Here is a 19761-nt window from a genome sequence, read left to right as displayed (position 1 = left end):
GTATTTAGATATCGGAAGCTCGTTCGAGTTGGAAGTTTTTGGAGATTTCATCATACTATCTATCGGCTATTTTGGTACTTATGGTTTTATAATTTTGGTTATAATGGCATGTATAGGTTATTTTGGCTAATGATAGCCTACATGTTTTGTTATGTTTTACCCATTTGAATTGGCTTGTATTTTGGTATATCTTGTTATGTATGTATAAATGGCCTTATCATATTTGAAGTGTGGTTTGGTAAGGTTAATATGTATTATAATATAGAATGATTTAGTGTTTGTTATGGAAAGCACATATGTGAAATGATGATAGATGTTGACTGTTTTGTATTTGTGTTTTTGGTGTACAAGTTATAAGTGACTTATATAACAAATTGATGCTAGAGATCAAGTACTTAAATAATATTAAATGTTATGTTTTGATTTATGAACTATATGGTAAGTTTTGATACAGCTATGTATTTAAGTTAGTCAAACAATTGGATAAATTGAATGCTTAGATTCACGTGTTATAAATGGCCATTTGAGGTGCCTAAGATCATATTGGTTATATGTAATAATATTACATTTTTTAAGCATGATTTTGGTTGTTTTTGAATGCTTATTTATGTCATAGTCATATGCAAATTGTTGTGTTTAGGTTGGTACAAATTTGGGTGAGAAATGTGGCTTGGAAATAGCCTATTTTTGTCCACACGGGCAGAGTCATGGATGTGTGTCTCAACTGTGTGTGACACACGGCCTGGCACACGGGCGTGTGAGGCCATTTCGAAGGGTACACGGCCTGGCACACGGGCATGTGAGTTGGCCGTGTGACCCAAGTTAGAGAGTTACTATAATAGCCCATTTTTAATGAAATCAAAATAGTGGTTTCGGGATCACAAATCCGAGTTAGAAAGAAAATTTATTTTAATATTATTGCATGATCTGCATTATGATAGGAAAGACGTATGAAAATATTGATAAGAAAATTTTACTGATTTTATGTTTAATTAGGAGGAAATGACCAAATTGCATAAAGTGAAAAAGTTGAATTCTAATAGCTAGAAGGATTTAATAGCTATGGTGACTCATCCATGGAAATTCAAGAAAATAAAATGACTAAATTTGAGATTGAATTAATTAAAGATGAAATAAACTAATATCATCTTATTTCATCATCTTCCCCAAATTAAAAATACATGAAAACCCTAGCTAAGAGAAAAATATTCAAGCAAGCTATTTTGGCTTAATTGGGTAAGTAATCTTGTCCCGTTTTTAGTAATTTTTTATATTTTTGATATCGGAATAACCTAATCTAGCTATTTTGGGGATCAATTTGTAAAGTTATCAAATTATCAAAGTTTTTCCATGGATGAATATGCTGGAATTTTGAAATTTATGGTAGAAAATGAAATATTGTTGATAGATAAACAACTTTTGTAAAGTGAATTTTGATGAAATTATGATTTAGGGATTAAACTGTAAAGATGTAAAATTCATAGAAAATTTTTAATTTTTGCGAAATACATGGGTTGTAAATGCTATATGAAAATTTTGGTTAGGCTTGGAATAAGAATTAAATTTGCATGAATTTTATTTTTCGAGCCTAAGGACGAAATTAGAATTTAACAAAAGTAAAGGGGTAAAATGGTACTTTTGTCTAAAATGCGAATTTGGTTGAATTGAATATGAATTGTATTAAATTGATTTAAATTTACTCGTATAGATCTGGATAACTCAAATACGAAGTTAGATCGAGGAAAAGAAAAAATATCGAATTAGTAGATTTTCGTATACGAACAAGTGACGAGGTAAGTTCATGTAACTAAATTATGTATGTTTACATGTTTGATTTGAATGTTGTATATATAAATTATGAATTTGTTATGTTATTGAAGACAATTATTGATTCCACAAAGCCCGATGTGTGATAAGCCCCGTATAAATAATGAAATTCGATGGATACTGGATTTCCCGAATTGGTTGTAGTCCTGCATATGTTGTGGACACACCATAGCTCTTACAAGCATCCTGTTATTAGCCTTCTCGAGCTTCCCGTTATATAGTTCTACGAGCATCCTGATCGGTAGTAATTCTGCATGTGCTGTAGACTACCACAGCTCTTTGTGAGCGTCCTGTTTGTGATCAGTTGTGATCTTGTATATGTTACGGACACAAAAACAGCTATTTGTGAGCGTCCTGATATAGCTCGTTTGAACTTTCTGATATATGGCTATCTGGAGCTCCCGTTACATGACTTTTAGTAAGCTTCTCGATAGGCTCTTCGTCAGCTTCCCGATTAAATGTTCTTTGTGAACTTCCTGATTATGGCTCTTATGAGCTTTCTAATATAGCCCGAATAAGCTTCCTGTTACATAGCTCACATGAACTTCCCGTTATATGGCTCGAGAAAGTGCTTCATGTTTAAGTGTTCTCATGAACACTCTAGAATATGAATTGACAGATTATAAATTAGTACATTTCATGTGTACTATCCAATGTCCATCGATATTTCATAAAGTTCAACGGGAAATACATGGAGCATTTATATGATGAGCTCATCTTTATTACTTGAAAAGTACTTAGAAATTCATAACTAACTTGCTTGATTGAGTGTATGTGATTAGGCATTTGGCCAATTTGCTTGGGATGTATGTTATTTATATGCTTACTTAAAATGAACATGATTGGTAAGTTAAATTCCTGTTATACGAACTTACTAAGCATTAGATGCTTGGTTTTCTTTTCTCTGTTTTATATTGCTCGAAAGCTCATAAAGGTTGGAGTTCGGTCGGAGCATCATCACACTATCCTTCAGCTCTTTTTGGTATAAATAGAAAACTTATTTTGGTATAATGACATGTATAGGTTAATGTTGACAAATGTAGGTAAGTAAATGTTTTGGTTGTATTTAGCCATTGGAATGGCTAGTGATAGTATGTTTAATGTATATATGCATGAGGCTATATTATGTTTGGTATGTGAGTATGCTTGGATTAGTATTTTAGGTATAATCATGTTTGGGTAAGTATATGATTAAAAAGGTAAGATAAATACTTGAAAGTATGAACAAACATGTGATGCATAAAACTTAATTATTGCTTGATTTATATGCCTTAAATTGGTTGGTGAATATGTTAAAATTTTAATGTAGGTGGAAAACAAGTTGGGTGAGAAATAAGGTTTAAAAATGACCTTATTTTGTCCACACGGGGAGAGACAAGGGCGTGTGTCTCAGCCGTGTGTGACACACGACCATGCGCACGGGTGTGTGGTTTAGCCGTGTGTCCCCTGCACCTAATTTTTAAAAATTAAATTTTCTACACGGCCTAGCACACGGGCGTGTGGCTGGCCATGTGACACAAGTCAGAGAATTACATGAGTAAGGACATGGGTTGGGACACGGCGGTGTGCCTCACATCGAATGCCCACATGGCCTAGGACACGAGAATGTCAGTTGGCCGTCTGAGCCACATGGCCTACTCACACGGGTGTGTGTCCCCTATATCTAGGAAAATTTTTGAAATTTTGTAAAAAATTCTATGAGTTCTCGATTTAGTCTGGCTTGTTTCTAATTCATAAATTGGGCATTGATGGTCTATTTAAGAGACAATATGATAGAAAATGTTTGATTTTGGATATGAATAGTAAATGATATGATTTAATTATATTTGATTTGTAAACTCTGGTAATACTCCGTAACCCTGTTCTGGTGACGGATATGGGTTAGGGGTGTTACATTTATTAGTATCAGAGCTACGGTTTAGCCAATTCTCGGACTAATGTAGTAAGTACGAGTTTAGCTATACATGCCATTATATAATTTGTGATAGTGTGATATCTCCTGACCATTTTAAATATGTTTTTTATGTAGTAATGTCGTCCAACCGAGCTGAATCCGAGGAAGCTAAAAGCTATGCTCAAGCTTCAGTTCAAAAAGCTGCATCAAGTAGTAGATGGCCTGTATCTGAGGGTCGAGGTGAGGAGGCTAAAGAATCCTTCTTTCAAATGATGAATGAATGGTTTACTGAATATTTAAGGACAAATCTCGCTGTACAACAACCTCCCCCTCCTTTTCCTCAACCGGAAACTGATATGCGACAAGGTACAGAGTCTGTTAGAACTGGTAAACCTCCGGTAGATAAAATTTGTAAATATGGTGCAGAAAGATTTAGGGCCACCGCTGAGGATGATCCGGAAAAGACTGAATTTTGGCTAGAAAATACCATCAGGGTTCTAGATGAATTATCTTGCACCCCAGCTGAATTTTTGAATTATGTTGTTTCTCTGCTAAAAGACTCAACCTACCAGTAATGGAATACCTTGATTTCTGTTGTGCCGAGGGAAAATGTTACATGGGAATTTTTCCAAACAGAATTTACAAAAAAGTACATTAGTCAGAGATTCCTTGATCAGAAAAAAGGGAATTTTTAGAGCTTAAACAGGGGAATATGACTGTGTTTAAGTATGAACGAGAATTTGTTCGATTAAGTAAATATGCTAGAAATGTATCCCGACCGAAGTTGCTATGTGTAAACATTTTGAAAAGGGATTGAATGAAGATATCAAGTTATTGGTTGGGATTTTAGAATTAAAAGAATTTATTGTACTGGCTGACCGAGCACATAAAGCTGAAGAATTAAATAAAAAAAGAGGCTGGCAGAGATGGAAACCCAAACTTCGAGTAAAAGATTCATGGGAAAGTCACAATCGTTGGTTTCAAAGAAATCAAAGAAATATCATGATCGTTCTATTACATCTACGGGGAATTTTGGTAAAGATCGAAGTATTCAATGCTCTAATCCGAGATCTCTGGCCCATCAGTAGCAAGTGCTGAAAGTGTTGGAACCCCAAACCAAAATGTAAATATTGTAATAAATTTCATTTCAGTGAGTGCCACATGAGAAGTGGAGCATGTTTTAGATGTGGTTCTCTTGATCACTATCTTAAAGACTGCCCAGAAAGGTTTGAAAAAGATATTGTTAAGACTTCAAGACTAGGTAACCCGTCTTGAGAGGTAGACCACCTCGAAACCCCGATAATATGAGTGGTAATCGAGGTACAAGAAAAGATTCAATTGTCAAACCTGAAGCACGAGCGCCGGCAAGGACATATGCTATTCGTGCAAGAGAGGATACCTCTGCACTAGACGTCATTTCTGGTACATTTTCTCTTCTTGATACTAATATTACTACTTCAATTGATCCTGGTTCAACACATTCATACATATGTTTGAATTTAGTGTCTGTTAAAAATTTACATATCGAGTCCACTAAATTTGTGATTAAAGTTTCGAACCCTCTAGGCCAGTATGTGATGGTAGATAAAGTTTATAAAAATTGTTTGTTAATGGTACGGGGTTATTGTTTCTTAGTTGATTTGATGTTACTACCATTTAATGAATTTAATGTAACTCTGGGTATGGACTGGTTAACTCAGCATGATGCAGTGGTAAATTGTAAATAGAAATACATTGTGTTAAAATGTCAGAATGGTAAATTGCTTCGTGTTAAATCTGATAAATTAGACGGGTTATCTAATGTGATCTCAGCTATATTAGCGCATAAATATATCAGAAAAGGGTATAACGCTTATATTTCATATGTGTTAGACGCTAAAGTATCTGAATCGAAGATTAAGTCAGTGTCGATTGTTAGTGAATTTTTTGATATGTTTCCAGAAGAATTACCTAGTTTACCACCAGACAGAAAGGTTGAATTTTCTATAGACCTTGTTCTAGGAACAACACCGATATCTATAGCTCCGTACAGAATGTCCCCTACAGAATTAAAAGAGTTGAAAGTACAGTTGCAAGAATTGATTGACAGAGGTTTTGCTCGACCTAGCTCATCACCTTGGGGTGCACCGGTTTTATTTGTTAAAAAGAAAGATGGATCGTTGAGGTTATATATTGATTATAGGCAGCTTAGCAAAGTTACAATCAATAATAAGTATCCACTGCCTCATATTGATGACTTGTTTGACCAGTTAAAAGGTGCCACTGCATTTTCAATGATTGATCTTCGTTCTGGTTACTATCAGTTATAGGTAAAAGAATTAGATGTACCAAAGACAACTTTCAGAACCAGGTACGGGCACTATGAGTTTCTGGTGATACCGTTCAGTTTGAAAAATGCACCTGCAGTATTTATGGATCTGATGAATAGAATTTTCAGACTATATCTGGATAGATTTGTTGTGGTATTTATTGATGATATCCTGGGCATATAGTATCTGCTGAAGGCATTAGAGTAGACCCGAATAAAATTTCAGGAATTGTTAACTGGAAACTACTGAAAAATGTGACTAAAGTTAGAAGTTTTTTAAGAATAATTGGATATTATCGGAGGTTTGTAAAAGGTTTCTTGACAATAGCCTTTCCGATGAATCTTTTATTGTAGAAAGATGTGAAATTTGAGTGGTCTGATAAATGTCAGCAGAGTTTTGACAGACTGAAAACCTTGTTGACTGAAGCACCCGTACTAGTTCAGCCTGAATCGGGTAAAGAATTCGTAATTTACGGTGACGTGTCATTGAATGGTTTAGATTGTTTTTTATGCAAGAAGGTAAAGTAATAGCCTATGCTTCTAGACAGTTAAAACCACATGAAAAGAATTACCTGATACATGATTTAGAGTTGGCAACTATTGTGTTTGTATTGAAAATTTGGTGACATTATTTGTTTGGTGAAAAATGCCATATATTTACCGATCATAAAAGTTTGAAATACCTGATGTCACAAAAAGAGTTAAATTTGAGACAGCGCAAGTGGCTTGAGTTATTAAAAGATTATGATCTGGTTATTGATTATCATCCGGGAAAAGCCAATGTGGCTGCTGATACTCTAAGTAGAAAATCTTTGTTTGCTTTACGAGTGATGAATACCCGATTATCATTGTGAGATAATGGTTCAATCTTAGCTGAGTTAAAAGTCAAATCGACATATCTGCAGTAGATTTGTGAAGTTTAGAAAAATGATGATGAACTACAAGCTAAACGGGTTCAATGTGAGTTAAATGCTGATTCAGTGTTTTAGATTGGGTCTGATGATTGTTTGTTATTCAGAGGCAGAATATGTGTACCGAAGAATTCAAAACTCGTACAGAAGATTTTGAATGAACCTCACAATGGTACCATGTCTGTTCATCCAATGAGTAATAAAATGTATAATGATTTGAAAAAGATGTATTGGTAGCCAGGAATGAAGCGTGACATTTTTGAATTTGTGTCTAAGTGTTTGATATGTCAGCAAGTTAAAGCTGAACACTAGGTGCCTTCAGGATTATTACAACCAGTTATGATACCGGAATGGAAATGGAAAAGAGTTACCAGAGATTTTGTATCAGGATTATCCTTATCTCTGAAAAAAAAATACCATTTGGGTAATCGTTGATAGATTGATGAAATCTGCACACTTTATACAGGCACGTATGGATTTCTCCTTAGACAGATTGGCTGAGTTATATGTTTCTGAGATTGTTAGACTACATGGGGTACCACTCTCCATTATTTCTGATAGAGATCCCTGGTTTACATCTCGATTCTGGAGCAAGTTGCAAGAAGCATTAGGTACACAGTTACATTTTTGTACCGCATTCCATCCTAAGACTGATGAACAATCTGAACATGTTATACAGATTTTAGAAGATATGCTTCGGTGTTGTATTTTGGAATTCGAAGGAAACTGGGAAAAGTATCTGCCTTTAGTTGAATTTGCATATAATAATAGCTATCATTCAAGTATTAAAATGGCACCGTACGAGGCTTTGTATGGTCGTAAATGTAGAACTTCGTTATATTGGACAGAGCTCAGTGAGAAAAAGATACACAGAGTTAATTTAACCCGTGAGACTGAAGAAAAAGTGAAAGTAATTCAGGATAATTTGAAAGCAGCCTCTGATTATCAAAAGTCTTATGCTGATCTTAAACGAAAAGAAATAGAATTCAGGTCGGTGGTAAGGTATTCTTAAAAGTATCACCTTGGAAGAAAGTTCTTCAATTTGGTCGTTAAGGAAAACTGAGTCCACGGTTCATCGGGCCATATGAAATTATTGAAAGAATCGGACCTGTTGCATACCGATTAGCATTACCGTCAAAGTTTGACAGAATTCATAATGTTTTCCACGTGTCTATGTTGTGACGGTACTGATCAGATCCTTCACATGTTATTTCTCTAACAAAAGTAGAGATTCAATTTGACATGACTTACAGTGAAGAACCGCTAAACATTCTAGCACGAGAGTCGAAAGAATTAAGAAATAAAAAGGTAGCTTTAGTAAAAGTTCTTTGACAATGCCACGGGGTAGAAGAAGCTACCTGGGAACCGGAGGAAATAATGAAAAAGCAATACCCAAACCTCTTTACTGGTAAGATTTTCGAGGACGAAAATTCTTTAAGGGGGGAGAGTTGTAAGAGCCCATTGTCAGTGAAATCAGAATAGTGGTTTCGGGACCACAAATCTGAATTAGAAAGAAAATTTATTTTAATATTATTATATGATCTGTATTATGATAGGAAAGACGTATAAAAATTTTGATAAGAAAATTTTACCAATTTTATGTTTAATTAGGAGGAAATGACCAAATACATAAAGTGAAAAAGTTGAATTCTAATAACTAGAAGGATTTAATAGTTATAGAATTCAAATTTGATGTCCTTATATGATAATTAGACCATTAAGAGAAGTTAGTAGATATTTATGGTGACTTATCCATGGAAATTCAAGAAAAGAAGGGGACTAAATTGGAAATTAAATTAAGTAAAGATGAAATAAACTAATATCATCTTATTTCATCATCTTTCCCAAATTAAAAATACATGAAAACCCTAACTAAGAGAAAAATATTCAAGCAAGCTATTTTGGCTTAATTGGGTAAGTAATCTTGTCCCACTTTTAGTAATTTTTATATTTCCAAGATCGGAATAACCTAATCTAGCTATTTTGGGGATCAATTTGTAAAGTTATCAAAGTATCAAAGTTTTGCCATGGATGAATATGCTGAAATTTTGAAATTTATGGTAGAAAATGAAATATTGTTGATAGATAAACAACTTCCGTAAAGTAAATTTTTATGAAATTATGATTTAAGGATTAAATTGTAAAGATGTAAAATTCATAGAAAATTTTTTATTTTTGTGAAACACATGGGCTGTAAATGTTATATGAAAATTTTGGTTAGGCTTGGAATAAGGATTAAATTTGCATAATTTTATTTTCCGAGCTTAGGGACGAATTTGAAATTTAACAAAACTATAGGGGTAAAATGGTATTTTTGTCTAAAATGTGAATTTGGTTGAATTGAATATGAATTGTATTAAATTGAGTTAAATTTACTCGTATAGATCCGGATAACTCAAATACGAAGCTAGATCGATGGAAAGAAAAAGTGTTAGATTAGTAGATTTCCGTATACGAACAAGTGACGAGGTAAGTTTGTGTAACTAAATTATGTATGTCTACATGTTTGATTTGAATGTTGTATATATGAATTATGAATATCTTATGTTATTGAAGACAATTATTGATTCCACAATGCCCGATACGTGATAAGTCCCGTATGAATAATGGAATTCGATGGATACTGGATTTCCCGAATTGGTTGTAGTCCTGCATATGTTGCAGACACACCATAGCTCTTATGAGCATCCTGTTATTAGCCCTCTTGAGCTTCCCGTTATATAGTTCTGCGAGCATCCTGATCGATAGTAATTCTGCATGTGTTGTGGACTACCGCAGCTCTTTGTGAACGTCTTGTTTGTGATCGATTGTGATCATGTATATGTTATGGACACAAACGTAACTCTTTGTGAGCGTCCTGATATAGCTCGCTTGAACTTCCTGATATATGGCTATCCGGAGCTCCCGTTACATGGCTCTTAGTGAGCTACCCGAGAGGCTCTTTATGAGCTTCCCGATTAAATGTTCTTTGTGAACTTCCTGATTATGGCTCTTATGAGCTTCCTGATATAGCCCGAATAAGCTTCCTGTTACATAGCTCATATGAGCTTCCCGTTATATGGCTCGAGTGAGTGCTTCCTACTTAAGTGCTCTCATGAACACTCCAGAATATGAATTGACAGATTATGAATTAGTACATTTCATGTGTACTACCCGATGTTCATCGATATTTCATAAGTTCAACGGGAAATGCATGGAACATTTATATGATGAGCTCGTCTTTATTACTTGAAAAGTACTTAGAAATTCATAACTAACTTGCTTGATTGAGGGTAAGTGATTACGCATTTAGCCAATTTGCTTGGGATGTATGTTATTTATATGCTTACTTAAAATGAACATGATTGGTAAGTTAAATTCTTGTTATACGAACTTACTAAGCATTAGATGCTTACTTGGTTTTCTTTTATTTGTTTTATAGTTCTCGTAAGCTCATAAAGGTTTGAGTTCAGTCGGAGCATCATCACACTATCCTCCAGCTCATTTTGGTATAATGGCACGTATAGGTTAATGTTGACAAATGTGGGTATGTAAATGTTTTGGTTGTATTTAGCCATTGGAATGGCTAGGGATAGTATGTTTAATGTATTTATGCATGAGGTTATATTATGTTTGGTATGTGAGTATGTTTGGATTAGTATTTTAGGTATAATCATGTTTGGGTAAGTATATGATTAAAAAGGTAAGATAAATACTTGAAGGTATGAACAAACATGTCATGCATAAAACTTAATTATTAGCTTGATTTATATGTCTTGAATTGGTTGGTGAATATGTTGAAATTTTAATGTAGGTGAAAGACAAGTTGGGTGAGAAATAAGGTTTAGAAATGACCTTATTTTTTCCATACAGGCAGAGATACGGGCGTGTGTCTCAGCCGTGTGTGACACACAGCCATGTGCACTGACGTGTGGTTTGGCTGTGTGTCCCCTGCACCTAATGTTTGAAAATTAAATTTACTACACGACCTAGCACAAGGGCGTGTGGCTGGCCGTGTGACACAAGTTAAAGAGTTACACGAGTAAGGAAACGGGCTGGAACACAGTCGCGTGCCTCACATCAAATGCCCACACGGCCTAGGACACAGGCATGTCACTTGGCCATGTGAGGCACACGGCCTACCTACACGGGTGTGTATCCCCTGCATCTATGAAAAATTTTTAAATTTTGTGAAAAATTCTATGAGTTCTCGATTTAGTCCCGACTTGTTTCTAACTCATAAATTGGGCTTCGAGAGTCCATTTAAGGGACAATATGATAGAAAATGTTTAATTTTGGATATGAATAGTAAATGATACGATTTAATTATATTTGATCTGTAAACTCTGGTAATACTTTTTAACCCTGTTCCGGTGACGGATATGGGTTAGGAGTGTTACAGTTACACGGGGTCGAACACGGGCTGGGACACGGCCGTGTGTCCCTATTTCAAATGCCCACACGGCCTGGCCACACGGGCTTGTGTCTCCTGCACTTTGAAAATTTTCAATGTTTTTCTAAAAATTTCTTAAGTATTCGGTTTAGTCCCGAACCATTTTAAGGTCTATTTTGGGCCTAGAGGGCTCATATTAGGGACTATATGAATGATTTTGAATGAAATTTGATTTGAATGATAATTGAATATGAAATGTATGATTGTTTTTGTAACACCCCTACCCCGTATCCGTCGCTGAATTTGGGGTTAAGAGGCATTACTAATCAAACATAACTCAAAACAGACATCCGATATAGTTTAATAATTTTCAAAAAATTATTATTAAATATAATAAGCAAAGTCTAACATTAAAATAAGTAAAATATATAAATTCTACTTTGATCATTTTAAACAGAACATAAGATTTGAATCTAGTTAAACTATAAGAAAATAAGCCATATTTGTATGGCTATTAATTACATATACTGTACATCAAGTACGACTTTCAAAATATTATCCAGTCTATACATGTCATAAGTTAAAATTTTAAAACATTTAATACCGAGACTGTAGATAGAGTGATGATCTTGCTGACGATCCCCGAGCCTGAAACTTGCTCTTTAAGTCTATAAAACAAAGAGACGAAAACAAAGTAAGCTTTTATAGCTTAGTAAGTCTATAGGATAACTAAGAATCATATAATTCCTTAAGTAAAATTGTTAAGATCACAAATATCCAATATAATTATTGTTCAAACACTAATATCTTAAGTCATTTTGTTGATATCTAAAAGAATTTATATTTAACTAATACATATAAACGAACATATGTATATACATTATATGCATATAACCGAGTTATTAACATTCTCATTAATTTCATATTTTGATTACTAGTGTACTTATCACTTGCACTTCTTCGAATGCATATATATATTATTCAAATACATATGCCAAAAGCAAATAATTATACTTATCAACCACATGTGCCGAATGCACATATATATATACTTATAATTCACATATGTCGAATGCATACATATATATATCCAACAATTTTATGATAACCAATATATATATACTCACCAAACACAAAGATTCGAGCTTTTATATGCTCATCAAAAACATAGAAACAGATGTTCATATATTTATCCAATACAAATAACCTAATCATATACATATATACCCAATGTATATAATCACTTAAATAAGACAGATTCACCGGCACTTAGCCTGCTAGGCTTAAAGCCTGATTCAGATCACCGGCACTTAGCCTGCTAGGCTTATAGCCTGATTCAGTTCACCGGCACTTAGCCTACTAGGCTTTAAGCCTGAATTGATTCACTGGCAATATACCTACTAGGCGTTGGACCTGAATATGCAATTCACATCAGATATAATTCATTTTCGAACTATATTTGTATACAAAGTCCATGCATAAAGATTTAGCTTAAATTTCATAACTTATATCATTGATACACATGGTTATATAAAGTTCAGTCACCAATTCCAAACTTGATAATTCAATGATTCAACCGAATACATTTATATATATATCTTTATACTATAGATTCAACTACTACCATCATAATATTTAACTTCTTTTATACTTAAATAATATACATTTCACATTCGAACATATTAAAATAATCTAAGCTAACAATTTCATACTTTTGATTCAATGCAAATCTTAAACATATATATATACATTCGACCATATATATCAATATATAATTCCATACCTGATTTCAATACAAGAAATTATACCTGTACGTATATATATACATATTCGAATTTATCATGTACTTATGTAAATTCATACTTAAATTCATAACAAGAATTGATACATGTATAATGCATAATCAAACCTCACACATTTAAATAATGACATATCTAAATTCAATACAAAAAGCATACGCATGTATATTTACATGCTTAATCGAATTTATTATATATTTTTAAAACATACATATTATAAATCAAATACCAAAAGTTTACCATGTATATACTTACAAATTCATTCAACCCTTTCGTATATATTTATGTTATCCAAACTTTTGATTAAATCAATAATTTATACATGAATATACATACATGAACTTGAATCTTGTATATACATATAAAACTCTCATACTTCAATCATGATCAAGAACATTTATAAATATATATACTTATATACCATTCATACTTTAACCGCTTGCAAAATTTTATATAAGTATAAACTTATATGTTCGAACATTAGAAATGCATATATATATATAAATCATCCATACTTTAAATATATTAAATAGATATACTTTAAATTGTAGTTCTACAAAAATACAATACATATACATGTATTGTAACACCCCTTACCCGTATTCAACACCGGAATAGGGTACGAGGCATTACTAGAACACATTCACTTGTAAATGTATTTAACCGAGTTATAAAACTTCATCTAATTTAAAACTTTCAAATTATTAACATGCTTTTAAAATTCTTCATAATATATCCTCAAAATATTATATTCATAATAAATAGGACCTACAAGACCCGATACATATTCATTCAGTTTACAAGTCTTAATAAGTCAATGCTTCATTTCCATTTCATTCAATTCACAAATTTCTCATGTTCACAATTCAAATCATTAAGTTCAATTTTAATACGTATTTACCATTTAACTCAACGTTTATCGATTGTACCATTCATTTACACATTTATGAAATTCTCAATTTTGCAATGAAAATATCAATTTAGCTTAAATAACAACATCAATTCAACTCATCATCCTAATATAAATTCACTACCACTTATCCATTTACTATAATTCTTTTGGGCCCATAGGGAACGGTTACGGAAAATTGAGTACTTCATTTCCACTTTGCCATAGTATAACTATGGTCTTGTGTAGGATCACTTAGCACTTTCCGAAGTCATAGCCCTGCCATGGTCTTACATGGATCACATTTATCACTTGTCACTTTCACTGATCAGATAAGTGCAGCTAAAGCTACCACTTATCACTTGTCACTTGTCACCGATCAGATAAGTGTAGCTAAGGTACCATTTATCACTTGTCACTTATCACTGATCAGATAAGTGCAGCTAAAACTACCACTTATCACTGATCAGATAAGTGTAGCTAAAGCTATCACTTATCACTTGTCACTTATCACTGATCAGATAAGTGTAGCTAAACTACCACTTATCACTTGTCACTGATAAAAAATACTCAAATCTGATGTTTTGCTCAATTTGATCATTTATTCGATTTTCGCATTGTTATTTTATTCTCAATTCATCAACAAATATATCTCATCATACAATATATAATTCATGAAATTAACATGTAATCATTAAATTTCAACCATATAAACTTAATATTTTATTACCTTTTTACACTCGTTTCCTATGCATATCACACAAGATATAAACATATCATTCGACCATAATCACAAGCTAGTGTATTTAAACATAACTCTTTTTGGAACTAACGACATGATAAACCATTTCACTAGAGATTACATAATTTAAACCTTACCACTTTTTTTTATGATCACAAGCATATTTCCAATTAGGCACTTACCATTTCAATGCATAACTTATAAATTTAACGTGGCATAATCCAACCACTACTTGGCCAAAGCCTAAGCATATACCCCAAATATGTTGGCCAAATACACATATAGCATAAGCATTATAAGCATGGATGAGCACAACATTTATTCATGTATCACGTTTATCAACATGTGTTAATTTATAAACCATTCATGCCATTACTTCATGTCAAATCATATACCGAATATACCACATACATACTATGTAACTTTATTTTCACACATGAGCTTAAACCATGACCAATAATGCACAAATATAAGCATCATTTCTATTTCATCGTTTATCAATTATAATCAAGCATATGACCAATTATACACAAATCATTCATATATTTTTCCAATTTTCCTCCTCCTCCTCTCCATTCCACATCCTTAATGTGTATAACACATTTAAACAACATTTTCCATACTATCACTATTTTCCTGTATGTAAATTCAAGCTATCTATCTGAGTCAAAGTCACTAATTTATTTATATCTCGAGCTACAGAGCTCCAAATTAAGATCTGTTAATTTTTCCTAAAACTAGATTCACATATCTTCTTACCATAAAATTTTCAGAATTTTTGGTTTAGCCAAATAGTAAATTTTATTCTTTAAAGTTCCCCTATTTCACTGCTCGATAGTTCTGCTCTCTCTTCACTAAAAATTAATCATCTCATTGTACAGATTTCGAATATTGTTTCAATTTGTTTATCTTGAAAATAGATTCACTGAGGATTCTAAACATATAAACTTTATCCCATAATTATTTTTGTACAATTTTCCAAATTCAGAATAGGGGATTCCAAACTCATTCTGACTCTATCTAACTAAACTTCAAATATCTCAAAATACATAACTCTTTTGCTTGTTTTATTTCTTTTATGTAAAAAAAGACTCATTCAGCTTCAGTTTCATATATTATTCAATCTTTAATTCAATTTCGACCATTTTTGGTGATTTTTCAAAGTCACACAACTGTTGCTGTCTAAACTGTTTTGTTGCTAAATGTACTCAAACGATCAAATTTTCATACGAAATTTTCACACACTGAATTCACATACTGTAAATACTAAAAATAATTTTAAAATATTTTTTGACTCGGATTTGTGGTCCTGAAATCACTTTGTCTGATTAGGGTCAAAATCAAGCTGTTACAGTTTGAGTTATAAGTTCGGTAATGCTCCGTAACCCTGTTCCGGCGTCGAATACGAGTTAGGGGTGTTACACATATAAGGATACTTATCTTATTGATTTGATTCCAATAAATTTGATTAAAAAATTTAATCAAATTAATTTAATGGCAGATTTTGTGGATATTTTTCCCAAAATCCCAACATTCTCCATGCATATAAAAGGCCATGATTTCTGAAGGGTTTTACACAAGAAAGTACTCTATGATATTTTTCTTTTACCGAAACTCTGTTGCTCTCAAAACTCTTCATTTTCCTCTTCGTATTTTCAAACATTCCGGTATAGAAAAAGGCATTATGTGTTCATTGATCATTGTAGAGGTGCTACTACTGTGATCCATGTTGTTGTTGTATCTTGGGAGACATTCGACCAACATTACTCCAAGTACTGTAGGAGCGGTCGAATCTATCTTAAGAAAACTGTATTACACAGGCCTCAACGTTTCGTAAAATCCATATTCCTCATTCTGATTTAAACTCTTATTTGATTTTAATTTTGATTTTTCTTTCGTATTTGATAAATTAAATATAAATTATTCTATCTTTATTTTATATGTGTTTATTTATATTTAATTTATTTTGTTCGCTAACGTGTTTTGTCTAATAGGGGTTATTGTCTCAAGACTTGGAACAGGGGAAAACTTATTTAACTTTGACGTGCCCTTGTCTCGAGAACTTGTCGAGATTGTCCCAAAACCAACTTGCTTGTTGGTCTCGAGACATGTTCTTCCTATCTCGAAGCTAAATGACAAAAAGACATATAATACATGTTTTTAAGTAGCCAAACCATACTAAAATGTACCGAAAACATACCCAAACATAGCACCAATGCAAATCCATCAATTCAACACAAGTAAACGCAACCAAACAATATTAAATCATAACATCCGATTTATCAAGACTTGACCTACTAACAATTAAAAGATGAAATTCAACCTTCAAAAAATTAAAAACTAATTTTATCATAACATTACTTCAACACCAACCACAACCAACCTAAGTATATGTCATTTAACTTAAAACACACATATACATACAAAATAGAAAACTAGTTGTTTTTCGAGTTGAGTTTTTGAGTTAGAGGCTTGATGACCTTGAATCTACTCTAACTTTCGTCCGAGACCTGCTCACGAAAACAAAAGTAACTATACACTAAGTAATGGAAACTCAGTAATGCTAACATAATTCAAATTCAATTAAAATCATAATAAAATTTAGTAAACTAACTACTTAGAAAAATTAAACAAGTTAATTATTATCCAATTCAAATATTATCAATATTAATATTTATACACCTTTACAATTATCAAATTTATACCATGTCTATATCCATTCATCGTATATTCATATTTTCATCAACATTATGCTTGCTTTCAAATAACATAACTCCAATGTACTCTTACGAAATTTGCATTTGTTTTCCCATATCAAAATCATATATCATATTAATATTATTACCTCAATTCAATTACACACATACTCATCAAGCAATTTTACATTTTATTCTTTATTAACAAAATCAGATACAATAACTAATATTCGGATCAATCCACCACCACACCAATATTCACATCGAAATATTGATCATGCAGAAATGCATCGATCCCGCTAACCATACCATAATACGCTCATACCCTTAGAAAATTAAGCTTACGATACATTTTCGACCTTTAGGGAACTCGAGAATTATTGCAATATATATACGCGCATAGCACTGAATCTTCCACCTATCAAAATAGACCTTATGACATATCAACTATACCCGTGACTTTATCTTACAACATTAATAGGGCAATTTCATTATTAAAAATTGTATATCATCAAACAAGCATATAAATATATAATTAATTTACCAAATGATCGCAAATAACATAGTCGGGTATACACATACCTTTTAAATACAATTACATCGACAATTTACTATTTTCGAACTTTTAACGAGTCAAACATATACATATGGCTATTTAATGAACTTGAATCATAAGAGCACAAACCAGGGTATATATCCACGGATAGCTTTGGATTTCCCTTTATCTTGGGATGGTCCTACATTGTCTTTAGCTACAAAACTCAACCCAAATACAGAAAATTCATTAATCACACAATTTAAACACAAATCATAACATTATAAACATGAATGCATTTTATTCATTTTAGTCCCTATAAGCCTAATGTTTGAAACGCTCGCAACTTTTGGTTTTCTTTATCGAATCGAAAACCAGTTGCATATTTCTTCATTAGGGGCCTCTACCTTTCAACAGTTACATAATTTCCTAACAAATTTCAATTTTTCAATGAGGTTCCTTTATTCAATTAAGTTCTTAATGTCAAAAGTTAACTATATAACTTAACTTGTAAATCCAAGCTAATTTCACTATCTTCCAACAAAATTTTAATATAACCTAAGCTTATCATTTAACTACCCATCACTTTCAAGCTTTGAATCTAACAAAGTCCTTAATGGCAAATTAATAAATATGTAGCAACTGAAAAATCTAAATATGGGTAAGTTATAGTACTAAACTTAGATGATCATAATTCTTTAAAAATTATCAAAAAAAAAATCCTTCCTTGCCTTGAAGAATTTGGAACGCGAATGAGTAAATAAACTAAAGAAATTTCTTTTTCTTTCTTCTAACTAGGGACAACAAACTCTAAGGGAGAAAGATGAATATGTTTTCTCTTTCCACTAGCCATTTATACTTAGATTAGTGGCTTAATTAGACTTAATGAAGGAATTAATCTTATTTAATTAGTTAAATGAATGGTCATGATCTTTATTTAATAACCATAGTGGGAATGAATGGTTTGGATCATTCTTTCCCACTAACTCATATAATTGTAGTCCCTTAATTCATTGTTAAATAAGCTCTCGTGCATTTATTAATTTAAAAATTAATAACAATGGTACTTTTACGTACCATAATTAATAATTATTTTTAATTTCCAAAATTTCATACTTGATTTTTAATTATTTGGTTCTAATTTTTGACTAATTCGATTTAATAAATTCAACCCAAAAATCGAATTTTTCATTGTTAAAATTTAGGTTGTTATAGTTTTCATCTATTTTGAAATGATTTGATAAATAATAAAAGTTTAAGAATTAAAAAAGACAAAATTAAATGAAGGGCTAAAATAACTTTGTAGATTACAAAAAAAAAAATTATTTTTTCGTCCATTTTGAGAATAATTTGACAAGCAACATAAATTTAAAGAATAAAAAAGACAGAAAAAAAAAGGTTATTTTAATTTTGGGGTGTTGTGAATATATCCTAAGGTACAAATGAGCTGGATCTGCTCCATCTTTTATATTCGAATTTTGTAAACGGAAAACTCAACATTTGATTTCTGGTTAAAAATGAAAATTGATTTGATTTGATGAAATCAAATTCTAAAGGGGCTTGAAAAACAGATAAAGAACAGTGGACATAATGTGGAGCAGATACATAGGCTTATGAATATCAAAATGTTTAGATGAGTGTCTAAACTCTAAAGACAAATATGCACACAATGCATATAGCTGGGCTACCCCACCAACAAATTTTCTTCTTACATAATTTTTTTTTAAAAAAATTAAGGTATTTATTGTTGGTAGCAAATGAATATTTTTTAAAGAAGTAAACGGCTAG

This window comes from Gossypium hirsutum, chromosome D11, assembly GCF_007990345.1.
Source record: "Gossypium hirsutum isolate 1008001.06 chromosome D11, Gossypium_hirsutum_v2.1, whole genome shotgun sequence".
NCBI classification, from domain to species: Eukaryota; Viridiplantae; Streptophyta; class Magnoliopsida; order Malvales; family Malvaceae; genus Gossypium; species Gossypium hirsutum.
This window is presented reverse-complemented; position numbering follows the sequence as displayed.